Source organism: Sorex araneus, chromosome 7 (assembly GCF_027595985.1).
Source record: "Sorex araneus isolate mSorAra2 chromosome 7, mSorAra2.pri, whole genome shotgun sequence".
Taxonomy (NCBI): domain Eukaryota; kingdom Metazoa; phylum Chordata; class Mammalia; order Eulipotyphla; family Soricidae; genus Sorex; species Sorex araneus.
Window position 1 is genome coordinate 63,767,938 of NC_073308.1, and position 13,525 is coordinate 63,781,462.

At 44.4% G+C, this 13,525-nt stretch overlaps 1 protein-coding gene across 1 annotated transcript in view; it reads right to left on the reverse strand.

Moving 5' to 3' along the window:
- EDNRA (endothelin receptor type A) overlaps positions 1-13,525 on the reverse strand; it is a 74,740-nt gene that overhangs the window by 31,986 nt on the left and 29,229 nt on the right. The window lies entirely within an intron of this gene.

A 13,525-nucleotide genomic window follows, 5' to 3' on the forward strand; every position in this document is an offset into this window, starting at 1 on the left:
CTCTCTTTCCCCGCCAGTGTCCTGAAAGGGATGGTTTTTGGGGGGCTTGGACCTCCCAAACAACGCTCTGGAAATCTGGGGGTCTGATACTTGGTTATCTGGGCTGTATGGACCAATGGGCTACTCAGGCCCAGCCCTGCTGGGAGCAGTAGGGTCAGTACCCAGTGGAGCTTGGGGGCTATGCAGTACTGGCGACCCCACTCAGCCTCATAGATACAGGATGTGCTGTTTAGCTTTCAGCTACCTGCCGAGTGCCCTTCTCCATCATCGAAAGATTCCATGTCTTCTTTGGAAGCGGGTAGAGAATGATTCATAAAATCATGGAAGAGATAAACTTTTACTGCAGGTGAAGTCACGTCACCTGCTTCTCAAAGAGTCACACCAAGGATGACAGCTTAGCTGAGCAGCGACATTGACTCACCTATTTTTTTCCCCACCTATTCTTAACCCCAAATTTGTAAGCAAGTCACTTTCAGCTCCTGGCATTGGAAAATTCTATTATTGCCTGACAGACGGAGAGGCCAGGGAGAGGATCAGGGAAACGCAGCAAAGGAGGCTCTGCTGACTTTGCCAGCTGGTGAACACCTAAAGCTGTGTTAACCCGTGTGGAAGGAGCTGCTGGCGTTAGCGGGGTGAGGAGAGTGGCATATCTCTGTGGAGGCTCCAACACCCCCACAGCAGAGTGCCGAGGTGGCTGAGAACCGCCAGGAGTACCTGCAGGAAGTGCTAGTCTCCTGTAGAAAGTTCAGGAGGAAAAGAAGGTGCTCCTTTCAGAGGCTGGGGTGGTAGCCGGGGCAGAAACACAGCTCCAGAGCAGCTGATATTGATCTCATCAGGGATTTTGCTTGGGCTTGGGTTTCAAAGAGAGCCGGGCTGTGGAGAGGGGGAAGGAAGTCCCGTTGGAATAGATGATGCCTTTTCAAGAGTAAAAATAGTATTGATTTCCTTTCTAATTATTGCTTCGTGAGTTTCAACTTCCTCCACTCAATAGGAAACACTATCCTACTAACTTGTCTGGTGTGTGTGTGTGTGTGTGTGTGTGTGTGTGTGTCTGTGTGTGTGTGTATGTGTCTGTGTGTGTGTGTCTCTGTGTGTTTATGTCTGTGTCTCTGTATGTCTGTGTTTGGCCAAGTACCTACTGCTATAATAACTGCTATAGTAACTCTATACTGAACTTCAAATTTCTGCTCTACTGTTTCTAAAAGATTAGGTAATAGAATAAATATTAACGAGTCCACTAAAAGAGGTTGGGAAGGCTGACTTCACAGATCAAAATCAGAACCAATGCCTTTTGATAAATCACAAACTCTATTGCTCTTTAATTCTAATGATTGTTATTTTTGGCTTTGGGGCCACACCTGGTGGAGCTCAGGAATCATTCCTGCCTCTGCACTCATAGATCACTCCTGGTGGGGCTCAGGGGACAATATGGGTTACCAGGATTGAACCTGGGTCAGCTGCATGCAGGGTAAGTGCTCTATCAGCTGTACTAAAGTACAGCCTTTTGCTTCCTTTTCTAGCTCATTTAATTCTACTTTTATGGCTAAGATCATGAGTGACTTAGTTTCAGAAGTTTCCTCTGTTTTAGTTTTGCAGTCATGTGGGATAGTTCTCTACAAGTGCCGTTTCCTTCAATTCAACCTTGCTTTTGGTCTCTATCTGCTTTTATTCTAACCAACCTTGTTGGGTGTCTCCTCAGAATTTCTACATAACTTTGTTAAGGATAACGTATGGTCTTCTGCCCAGAAACACTGCCCTCCACTCAGACCATTTCCATGAAACTAACAAATAATTACACCAGGGCTGGCTACTGGTTATTAATGCTTGGATGCAAGACATAAAACATGTGGGCGCATGAATTACCCCCTCTTAAGAATGAAAACCCTGAAAACAACTTTTCGCAGAATAAGAGTTTAGTGTTGGGGTCCAGATCTGGCCCAGATGAACACAGATGAGATTAAATCATGCTGTCTGCAGCTGAGCTGTTATGGTTGGTTCATTCCTAACAGATCGTGAAACCCATTCGAATGTATTTTCTAGGTACACATCCAATAAGGAAAGAAATGGACGCTGCTTGCTTAACAGGGAAGCCTCTGAAATCCTGTGATGTGACAAGGACTAAGAAAAATGATGCAAGAAAACACACGACTCAGTGTGTCTTATTCCAGGTCCTTCTAATCCAATTGGATTTTCCCCTATTTCATATTTCCTCAAGCTTTTAACTACGACAAGGTGTGAAAGAAGAACAGAAGGAAAAGAGTTTGTGAAATTGGTGGACAATGAAGAGACCACAGAAACTGTCTTTCTTTGACACAAAATACTTCTTATTTTTTCCGTTTTGGGTCATGCCTGGTGATGCTCAGGGGTTACTCCTGGCTCTGCACTCAGGAATTTCTCCTGGTGGTGCTTGGGGAAACATATGGGATGCTGGGGATCAAACCCAGGTCAGCCTTGACCCACTGTACTATCATTCTGTTCCCACATAATGTGGTTTTTGTTGGGTTAATTTTACTTTTTTCCTTTATTGGAGTGTGTGTGGGGAGGCTTCCAAGTGGTTCTCAGAAGATCTGGGGATACAATGGCAATCCTAAGTCGACTGGGCCAACAGTTCCACACAGGATGCAAATGACACTAGGCCACTGGGCTCTGTGGTGCGGGGGATACCCAGGGGATGCTGGCCCAGCTTGGGAATCCAGCTGACTGCCTTGCTGCCTCCCAGTCCTGCTCCAGGACTGAGGGTCGGTTTGTCTTGGGATCTAGACACAAAGGGGAAAGGAATCACTGAAGGAAGAGTTAAGAGACTCACTCGGCGGCCTTCCTGAGCCTGCATCTGTTGGGATGAAAGGATGAAGGGATGAGAATGGCTTCAGGACAGCCGGGGGAAGTAAGGCCCTGCAGGGCTCTGCTTTCCAGCTAGTAGGGGCTTTCTCAGAGGCCCTCCTTAGCTTCCCTATCGCAAGTTGGACCTGCTTGTCAGTCTCACAGAACCAAGGTCTCAGGCATCAAAAGGCCAGAGTGCACCTCAGCTATTTGTTATCTGTCTTACAAAAAAGAGGCAGTTTTCAGTTTCTGCAAGTTCATCCTTTTTGTTATTTACTGGCATCTAAAACGGAAAATATGGGGTTAAAATGGCAAAGAAAAAGAAACTAATAAAACCCAAGTTTTTCTTCATTTCGAGGCCCCTAAATGCCTGCACAAAGGCAACCTTAATTGTGTTTTCTTCCAGAAAACTTCCATGGGGCATGAAAGACTACGTCATTCTGGAAAACAAATGGGAACATATGGAACTAATATAGACAATTTTATCTGTTTGTAGTATTAGTAATAGTATCACCTATGGTTATGAGCTTTCTTTCCTGGAGCACTTTACTGGGAGGCAGCCCCATTGCCTAATTCAAAGGCTTTGAGATATATATATATATATATATATATATACACATATACATATATGTATATATACATATATATTTTTAAAGTACATCAATAAAATAATTTAGAGAGCAAAAGATAAGTAATGGCTGAGAAAAAAACCTAGCACAAAAGATCAAGTTGATTTTCTTATGCTAATATGCTACTTTCAACTCAATGAAAAGGAAAATGGAAGGAGTCTGACAATAATTGCTTTAGAGTTAATCTGGAATCTTGACTCGGAGATTTTTTGCTACCAAAAGGCCTCTAGTATTAAGTAACTCTCCTACTTATAACTTCCAGATATCATAAAGCACATTGTGGGTCTTTTAAAAAAATTTCCATGGAAATTTATTTATTTATTCTTTTAAAAAATTATTATTGAACCACTGTCAGATATAATTACAAAGCTTTCATGATTGCGTTTCGGTCATACAATGATCGAACACCCATCCCTCCACCAGTGCACATTTTCTACCACCAATGTCCCCAGTATCCTTCCTGCCATCCACACTGTGGGTTTTGTGTAAAGTAATGAGTCCAACTTACGGCACTATTTTCATAATCATCTTGTAATCTACTTTCTTCTATTTAAATTAGAAGAATTGTTTATTTTGTGGGTGCCTTGCACGAGCCTGACCTGGGTTTGAGCTCAGGCACCACCTATGGTCCTTGAGTCCTGCCAGGGGTGATCTCTGAGCGCAGAGAGCCAGGAGTAAGTCCTGCTGTGAGCACTGCTGGGTGTGACCCCAAAACTGAAAGAGAGAAAAATGGGTCCTGTGGTGGAGCGGCTGACCCGAACTCCAGGCTAGGGCTCTCTCATGTGGGAGGGGGCTGGGACCGTGCCCAGAAGAACCATCTGAGCAAGCTTAGTTTCTCACTAGGGACGACCTTGGCCACTACCCGAAAAGCAAAGCACTACAGAGGGCCACAGGTGCCTGCAAACACCCACTAATGAGCTACAGCGATAGTGAGGAACTAGGATGTTTCTCACGTGGGTGTTGCAGATTTCGATCATGTAAATGGAGATGGTGGCATCCCCATTACATGGTGCTGCCTAGTGGGGCCAGGCAGCGGAAGAGGTCACCTGTCGTCAACAGCAAGCCCAGTGAGCAGTGCATCACAGTAATTTTTTTGAGGGGGGGGATGGGGTTTGACCACACCCAAGAGTGCTTAGGCGTTATTTCTCTGAGATCAGGGGTGGTCCCTGTTGGTGCTTCAGGCAACATGTGATGATTCATGGGGATGGATTTGTTTTTTTTTTTTTTTTGCTTTTTGGGTCACACCTGGTGATGCACAGGGGTTACTCCTGGCTCTGCACTCAGGAATTACTCCTGGTGGTGCTCAGGGGACCATATGGGACGCTGGGAATCGAACCCGGGTCGGCCGCATGCAAGGCAAATGCCCTACCCGCTGTACTATTGCTCCAGCCCCTTATGGGGATGGATTTGGATTGGATGAAAACTGAATCACAAAATTGGCAGGCTGCCTTTTCTCAACCAATCAAAACCAGATAACTCTCCTAAGAACTCAGTCCCCGGGCTACACGGATAAGCGCCTGGTTTTAGAGGAGCTAGATCCTAAAGGAAGATCTGTCTCCTGCTAGACTTGGGATAAAGTAATATCTATCTAGTTGGGACCTTTGGGGTTTATATGTCCTCTCTATCTTTTGGTGTTTTCAAGAACATATATATCAATGAGAAAGGAAGCAGAAAATGCAAGCAACACAAAACAAAAATCAAAACGCCAAATTCCAAAAACAAAAAAGCAAAACCAAGCGTTTAATGCACAATTTGTGCCTCAAAGCTCACATTGTTTTAGCTCAGGGGCAAATTGCCTGAGTCGACATAACTTGCTGTTTTATTCTAACTTTACACCCTATGCTATAAACTTTAGCTTTTATTGTTCTTTAGCCCACTACACTCTCAAAGCTACTCATTAGTAGGATCCCTGAAGACTCAGAGTTTATAATTGTGGCTATAAACTAGTCACTTAGGGAGCTTTAAAAAAAATCCCAGGGCTGGGCCTTACCCTTTGACTAGTGCTTTTCATCTTGGGGTGATTTTGTTCCTGGGAGGCATTTAGCGATATCAAGAGACATTTTTTTGGTCATTACAACTGGCAGAGAGGCTAGTACCACCAGCTGGGTAGAGGTGAGATTTATAGTAAACATCTTGCAGTGCACAGGAAGGGACCCCAGTGAATCATCATGCAGCCCCAAATGTTGGATGTTGAGGCTGAAAACTGAACAACACCAACTAAACCAGATCTTTAGGGCCGGGACTCATAGCACAGTTTTTTATTGTTCTTTTGTTTTGTGCTTTGGGCCACAATGGACGATGGTCAGGACTTGTTCCTGGTCATGCTCAGGGACCACTCCTGGCATGCTTGGGGGAACCATATGTGCTGCTGGCGATTGAATTGGGGTTAGCCCTGTGCAGGGCAAGCACCTGTACTCTCTCTTTGCTCTCAGGCGTTTGGGGGACAACCCAGTGCTATGCTTGGGGCACCATTCTGTGGCAGGAATCGAACTCCTGCATGCAAGCCTGCCCTCAGCCCATGAAACTGTCTCCGGCTTGGATAGTGGTTCTTCAGGTTCCCAGCTGGTTCCTGTGCAGTCCAGGCTGAGATTCCTGGCTGTGGGCAGAGTGTGATAGCAGGAGAGTCACCTTCGGGCAAGGGCAAACAGGTAGGTGCGCCCCCTTCACAGAAGGTCTGGGGCGGCGCTTGAGAGTGGCCATTTCTAACAAGTTCCCAGGAGATGCCAGTGTTACCCACCCACCCCTCACAGGATGAGAACCATTGTTCTGCCTGTGTCATGATAAGCAAAATGCAATGGCCGAGAACCAGCTAGTATAGTGAAAGAAATAATATACAAAGGACATCACAACAATGTTGGGAGTCAGTTTGGATCCTATTACCTTCTCACCTCTATAGTTCTGAAAGGCATCTGTACACATGTGTGTCTAAGTATATAGACATATATATACATATATGTGTATATATATATATATACACACCTGTAGCCATATAGACACTGGAGCACTGTCATCTCGTTGTTCATCGATTTGCTCGAGCGGGCACCAGTAACGTCTCCATTGTGAGACTTGTTGTTACTGTTTTTGGCATATCGAATACTTCACAGTAGCTTGCCAGGCTCTGCCACGCAGGCACGATACTCTCAGTAGCTTGCCGGGCTCTCTGAGAGGGACAGAGGAATCAAACCTGGGTCGGCCACGTTCAAGGCAAACCCCCTATCCTCTGTGCGATCAATATTTATATTATAAATATATAAAACTGTTATTTATATCTACACACACATATATATGTATTATTTTTTGGGGGGGAGGCCCACACCTGGCTATGTCAGGGCTAACTCCTGGCTGTGTGCTCAGAGATCACTCCTGGCAGGGCTCAGGGGACCAGATTAGGGTGCTGGAAATCTAACCCAGGTCAGGCATGTGCGAAAAAATGCCCTACCCACAGTACTACTGCCTTAGCTTAAAGGAGCCCGGACATTTAAAAGCTAGCAGCCTAACTGGTCCAGGAAGTTGTCAAATAGTGGTGTCAGCACTGATTGGCTATAATGATGATGAGAACAAAACTCGATTCCACAGATGGGAACAGCAAGTAAAATGTGGTTGTTGGTCATGTGGTGGAAAGATGATGCGGGCCAAATATAGACTAGAGACTGAACGCAATGGCCACTCAACACCTTTATTGCAAACCACAACACCTAACCAGAGAGAGAGAACAAAAGGGAATACCCTGCCATAGTGGCAGTGTGGGGTGGGGGGAGACGGGACTGGGAAGGGGGGGTGGGATGTTGGGTTTACTGGTGGTGGAGAATGGGCACTGGTGAAGGGATGGGTTATCAAACTTTGTAAGGGAGAAACATGAGCACAAAAATGTATAAATTTGTAACTGTACCCTCACGTTGACTCACTAATTAAAAATAAACTATTAAAAAAAAAAAAAAACAAAAAAAAACTCGATTCCCAGTCAGGAACACTTTCTTTGTTAAGTTTGCATGTTCTCTCCCCTTTCTGCTTAGATTTTCTCTGGGAAACCCCAGTTAGGACATATGCCATGGATGTGCAGGTTTATTGGTGTGTCTCTGTAGTCCCAAAAAAGTGTATGTGTGGGTTGTGTCCTATGACATAAGCTTGACTCTCAGATTCCTGGACATCCTCGATCTTAAGCTGGAAGAACTGGGTTGGAACTTGATGAAAGTATGCTCCCTGAACACAAATGGAAAGTGAATATTAGAAATGCTTGGGTCTTTATAAGTTTGGTGATGTTCTGTGAACTGAAATAGGATGTAGGAACTTACCTCTTGTTAAATACATTGGTTTCTAGTTGAATTGATTTCATTATATGTTATCTGTCTTCAAGACCTGCTTTCCAAGAGTATGCAGAGGCCATTTAAGAGTACTTAGGGATATACCCTGTGTATATCCTTCATGTTATATACAAATACTCAACCTCACTAGCAGGATGTGATGAAACAAGCTGACGCTTCCCTATATTCAAATTAGGTTGTGAATTTGTAGGACTTAGGTTCAAGGACAAGATTAATCTATGATTAAGTGTGCAGTCTTGTTTCCTTACTTATTAAGTGGTGTGGCTTGATAACTATCTGGAGGTACACAGAGAACTACGCAGGTGAAAGAATTCTGCAAACTGAATACGCATTACACAAATGTGAGTTATTCTGAACTGCTGCAGTTAAAATTGTAAACAGCATGTACCATTTACACATGACTGAATGAAAAAAGGAGAATGTAAATGAATAATGAATCCCCGCCCCCCCTAACGCCTGCCCGCTCCTGCATGATCCATCCCAGATGTTAAGATCTCTTGACTTTGGATGAATTACTTGGAAGTCACTTTTGTTATCATCATATTATCTTAATAATGGGATGAAATAAAACTAGTGGCACATTTTTCTTTGTGCTAATTTTCCTTCCACCCCATCTGGGCGGTGGGGAGGGGGGCGACAAAGGGATTTTCCTCCTCCCTTTATCTTGCTCCAACCATCCTGGACATGGATGAAGGGGTTAGAGAACAGCCTAATGGCTGAAAACCTCTGAGTAAATTAAATATTCACTTCTCCTCAGTCCAAATGAAAGGAGGGTCTGTTGGAATCGGATGCGAGGGATGAGGTGCCAAGCCTCAGAAAGCGGGGTTTTGAGGTTTTCTTTAAGGCTAGGGATGGGGAAATTGTACATAATCACGTCAGTCCCAAACAAAAGCATCTCTTGACAGCACAGATTGAAATGATTATAAAGTCTGTGATGTCCAGGACAGGCCTCTAATGAAAACATGGTCTCTGGCTGTTGCAAATCTTCAATCAGATACAATAAAACCAAGGAATTATTTTGCATGACTGAGAATGAAGTCTGCTCCTCTATTCTGCTTTAATTGCTCCAGGACTGCAATTAATCCATACATAGTAATATATAATTTTATTTTTATTTTTTAAGTGAGCTTTCACAGAAACAAATGGAATGGAAACCTTGGCTTCTTCCCTGTCCAGGCCTCTTTCCCTTCATCGGACTCCTCTTGCTTCCTGACCCACACTGGAGCATATGACAAATGCAGAGCGAAAGCAAGAGCTCCATGAGTGTTCTCCATGCAGACACGACTGCTCTCTGGGGTGGGGCATGCAGAAGGTCCTCCTCTGCATGAAAACCAGTAGCAAGAAGTTATGTAGTTTGGACCTACCGCTCCAGTCTGAGAATCGGAACTCGACATGCTCCAGCCCAGGTGACCTCAGCAGGTTGGTTGAGGTCCCTCAGTCTCCTCCTCTAGAGAAAAGAGTGGTGGGAGCACTCCAAATCTTCAACATCCCACTTGGTAGATTATTTTGGGATACTAGGAACACCAATACCATGAACCCATGTGGTTATTTTTGGGGTGCCTAAAGCCCCCAAATAACCCATTGAGTGATACCAAGTAGGCACCTTTCTCTTTTTGGATGCTGGGGGGACCTCGTAAGCAGAGCGACAGTTAACAGAGTCCAGCAAGGGCGTCCAGGCATCAGGAAAGGTGACGGATTTGCTCAGCTGGTGGCTACCAGTCTCTTCGCCTTGTCCTATTTCTCCCGTTGGTGAAGGAGGATCAGCCAGTGCCCAGGTGCAAGATCAAAGATCTTGTTCTTTGTGACGGTGACTACCAAGAAGAGGCACTCAAATAATGGGTACTTAAAAAAATGCGGGTGTGTGGAGGGGCACTCAGGAGAAATCAGAATGGCCCAAGCACAGGGAACAGGCTCTGGGAACCAGTGCATTGTGCCCAGCAGGTCTGGAAGTTAAGGACTATGGGGTCTCAAAGGGAACGATGCTCCCAAGTGGATGTGAGGAGGAGACGGGCTGATCCCCTGAGCTGAGCTCAAGGGAGAGACTTCCGGTGAGGGGCGGAGTCACCACAGCTCAGGTCAGGGTTTACCTTTTCCTGCGGAGGAGCCCAGGCCTCTGTTCCTGCTGAGGTCTACCCTCTCAACCCTGAACTAGACGGGCGTTAACTGCACCCGGGTGGAGGACAGCACGAAGCAATGAGGAAAAATCATTTTTGTAGCCAGAGTTGGGGAGTCATGCAGGCCGTTTCCTTAGAGGAAAGCTATGCACCCAAGATAGATGTTCTTGACAATCTGTCTCTCATAAGTGGGTCTTAAAGATACACGGCAAGGTAGCAACAAGGGGCCAAAGGCAGCACAGTGGAGAGCTGATCCAAACAAGTGAGCTTGTGGGGGCTTGGAGGAAGAAGGGTTGGGGTCCTTGGGAGAGGGAGGGGATACAACAGTGATGGGTGCAGTGTTGGAATTATGTCCACGAGACACCATTATTAGTAGCATTGTAAATCACAGAATCTTAAAAAAAAAAAAGGAAAATGTTCTTCTTCCTGGTTGGTAGTAATTTCTGTCATCCCAAATTCGGTAAGCAAATAATAAAAATGAAAAAAAATTCTCTTTTCAATAACCCTGCTTCCTGTAAGGGAGACTTGAAAACTCTAACTTTGCATAAAACCAGAGTCACTGGATGTTTTAAAAAAAGATAATCGAGCTATTTAAAACCAGAAATGCTGTGTACCGAAGAATAGGTGTGCACTCGCCACCCTCCTCCCCCGCCCCCGGGTGGATGCCAGCACTTTTAGATTCGACTCAGAAAAAAGGGTTGGAGAGGGAAGAAACTGCTTTCCTTGAAAGGGCAATTAGATTTCACACACATGTTATGAATGGAGCTTTACACTTTGTTGTAACAAAATACAGACATAATTATAGGCAAGAGGCGCTCTGACCTGGGACCACAACAAGACCTGGAACCTAGTGAAAAGGTTTTATTGTGTGTCCTAATCAGCAGTGTCTATGGGAGCACTGCTTTAGAAGACGCATGCAGGCCAAACCAAAGAAGATCAAATGAAACAAAAGTCACAGGTCATATAGATTTAGGTTGTAGTTCCAAAAAATGTCTTGGGAAGGTGGTAATATAAGCAGGAAAAGGGGGGATATGAATCATCATGGGAACGCAGCCAGCTGAGTTCAGGATTTTATGTCTAAAGTGGTAAGAACTGGAGTTCATTCTTCCTTCAAAAGTTGGCCATGTGGCCACAATTATCTGTTTGTAGAAGGAAACAATCAGCCATAGAGATATGGGCTGTAGGGGGCAGAGGCGCCCCTGGACTTGGAGACAGGGCCTGCGCTCCCCACTCCCACACCCCTAGGCTGACCCATCCAGGGCCTCTGTCTGCAACCCCCCATCCCTGGAAGGGAGCCAGCCCAACTGCAGAGGCACCTCTGGAACCGGAGATGCATCAGGCTGGCTCCCCACAATGCTAACACAGAAAAGTATCAAACAGATGCTCAGGACAGCCTATCCTTAACTTCCACGGACTGCCAGGGATACTGGGAAGATGAAGGAATTCAGCCACATCAGTGGGTGGTGACAAAAGTCCAGGAAAATCCTTAATCAGATTTTTTTTTGTTTGTCACCTCGTTGCTGTGCTCAGGGGTCACTCCTGGTTGGTGCTCAGCAGATCAGGGATTGAGCCTCATCCAGCTGCCTATATGCACCTTATTCTCTGTACTATCTCTTAGACCCACTATAGAAGATCTTTCTACACTGCCAGAAAATAACTTTAGAGCAACCCTCTCGGAGTTTAATGATCTGAAAGAAATCTTTATAATAGAGAATCACCCAGTTTGAAGAGTCCAGAAAGTCATGAAAATAGAAATCCTACGAAGTATTGTTTTAGAGAACAGTGCCATGAAAGCAGAAATTAGCTATCAAAAAAGCCAGGTAAAGCGCCAGTGTTTGGAAATATGTTTGTCCAACACTTTGTTCAATTGTCACTGAGTCAAAGAGGACATCAAAGAAGAAATGAAAATATTCCTTGTCACAAACAAAAATGAAGACACAAGAACACATGGGAACCGGCAAAACAGTCCTGAGGGGGAACACTAATATCAGTACAGGTTCATATTGGGAAACAAGAAAAAGCTAATCAATAAACTCACCACACAGCCTGATAACTAAAAAAAATAACATATGAATCATTTAGTAGAAGGAAGGAAATAAAATTTATATCTGAAATTAATAATAAGAAAATCAGAAAACAATTCAAAGGTAAATAAAACCAGGTGCTGACTTTTTTCGAAAGAATAAAAACTGTCAAACCCTTAGTTACACTCATGAAGGAAAAATCAAAGAAATCCAAACACATCAGATCAAAGATGGAAGTAGAGAAATTACAATGGAGAGCTTAGAAATAGAAAATGATCATAAGAAGTTACTATGATCAACTTTATGTCACCAAGCTGGAGAAACTGGAAGAAATGGATGCATGTTTAGAATAATAAACCCTCACAAGACTGAATCAAGAAGAAGTAGGAAATATGAACAGATCAAGGATGAGTAAGGAATGTTTAATTACAGTTTTTAACTACCATAAACCCTCACAGGACTGAATCAAGAAGAAGTAGAAAAATCTGAACAGATCAAGAATGAGTAAGGAAATTGACATAGTAATTAAATGTCTTCCCAAGAGCAGGTGATGAACCTGCTGTCTGTTTTTTCTCTACAAAAATAATATGGAAGTAATCAAAAAAGTAATAATGAGCTTCCACATGACCCTGGGATTCCACTTCTTGGTGTCAAAAACGTTCATCTGAAAGGATGTGTTCACTGCACTGCTTAGCACAAGAGTCAGGATGTGGAAACAACCCAAATGTCCAATGTCAGATGAATGGACAGAGAAATTATGGTACATACACAGCAGAGTATTACACAGCTAGAAGGAAAAAATGAGATCTTGCAATTTTCTGCAACTTGTATGGAATTGGAGAGTATCATTTTAAGTGAGAGGGAGAGGGACAAATGATCTCAGTCATCTGTAGTATACAGAGAACAGAGGAACAAAACAAGGGAATAGACAGTATTAAAGGATGATTTAACCTTTTGCCTTTGATTACTAAGATTACCAAGCACTCAGGGAAGGTGAGGATAAGAGATGTAGGACACTGTTGGAGGATCTTAGGAATTGAGGTGGCAGTGAAGGGACAGTAATTATGTATATCAATATCATAAGATCCTGCAATCGTTATTACTTTATTATTGTACAGTCTTATCTAAACAGAAATAAACATAAACAAATTAACTTGGCCTTCTTCCCGCCCCGGCGAGACCCTGAGTTGCTGTCCACGAATGGCTCCTCCGGCTCCTGAATGGCCATGATCCCAGAGACACACAAACCAATCTTGGAACCCAGCGGCTTTTGGGCAGAAATGCATCTGGACTGAGCATTAAACTATGGTGCCGTGCTACCCCGGGTGGGGAAAGATGTTTTTCCCTTTTACCTCTTCGCCCTGGTCAGTGGCCACCACCTCTTCAGAGCCTATTGGACAGCCAGGTATGAGACTGCAATGACGAGACACCCAGGGCCTCACGGGATGGGGGGGTGGAACCGACCCTTCTCCCCACCCCGAAGAGGCCCCGAGTTGCTGCCCACAAATGGCTCCTCTGGCTCCTGAATGACCATGATCCCACAGACCCACAAACCAATCTCGGAACCCAGTGGCTTTTGGTAGAAATCCCTCCAGACTTACTACTAAAATACCAAA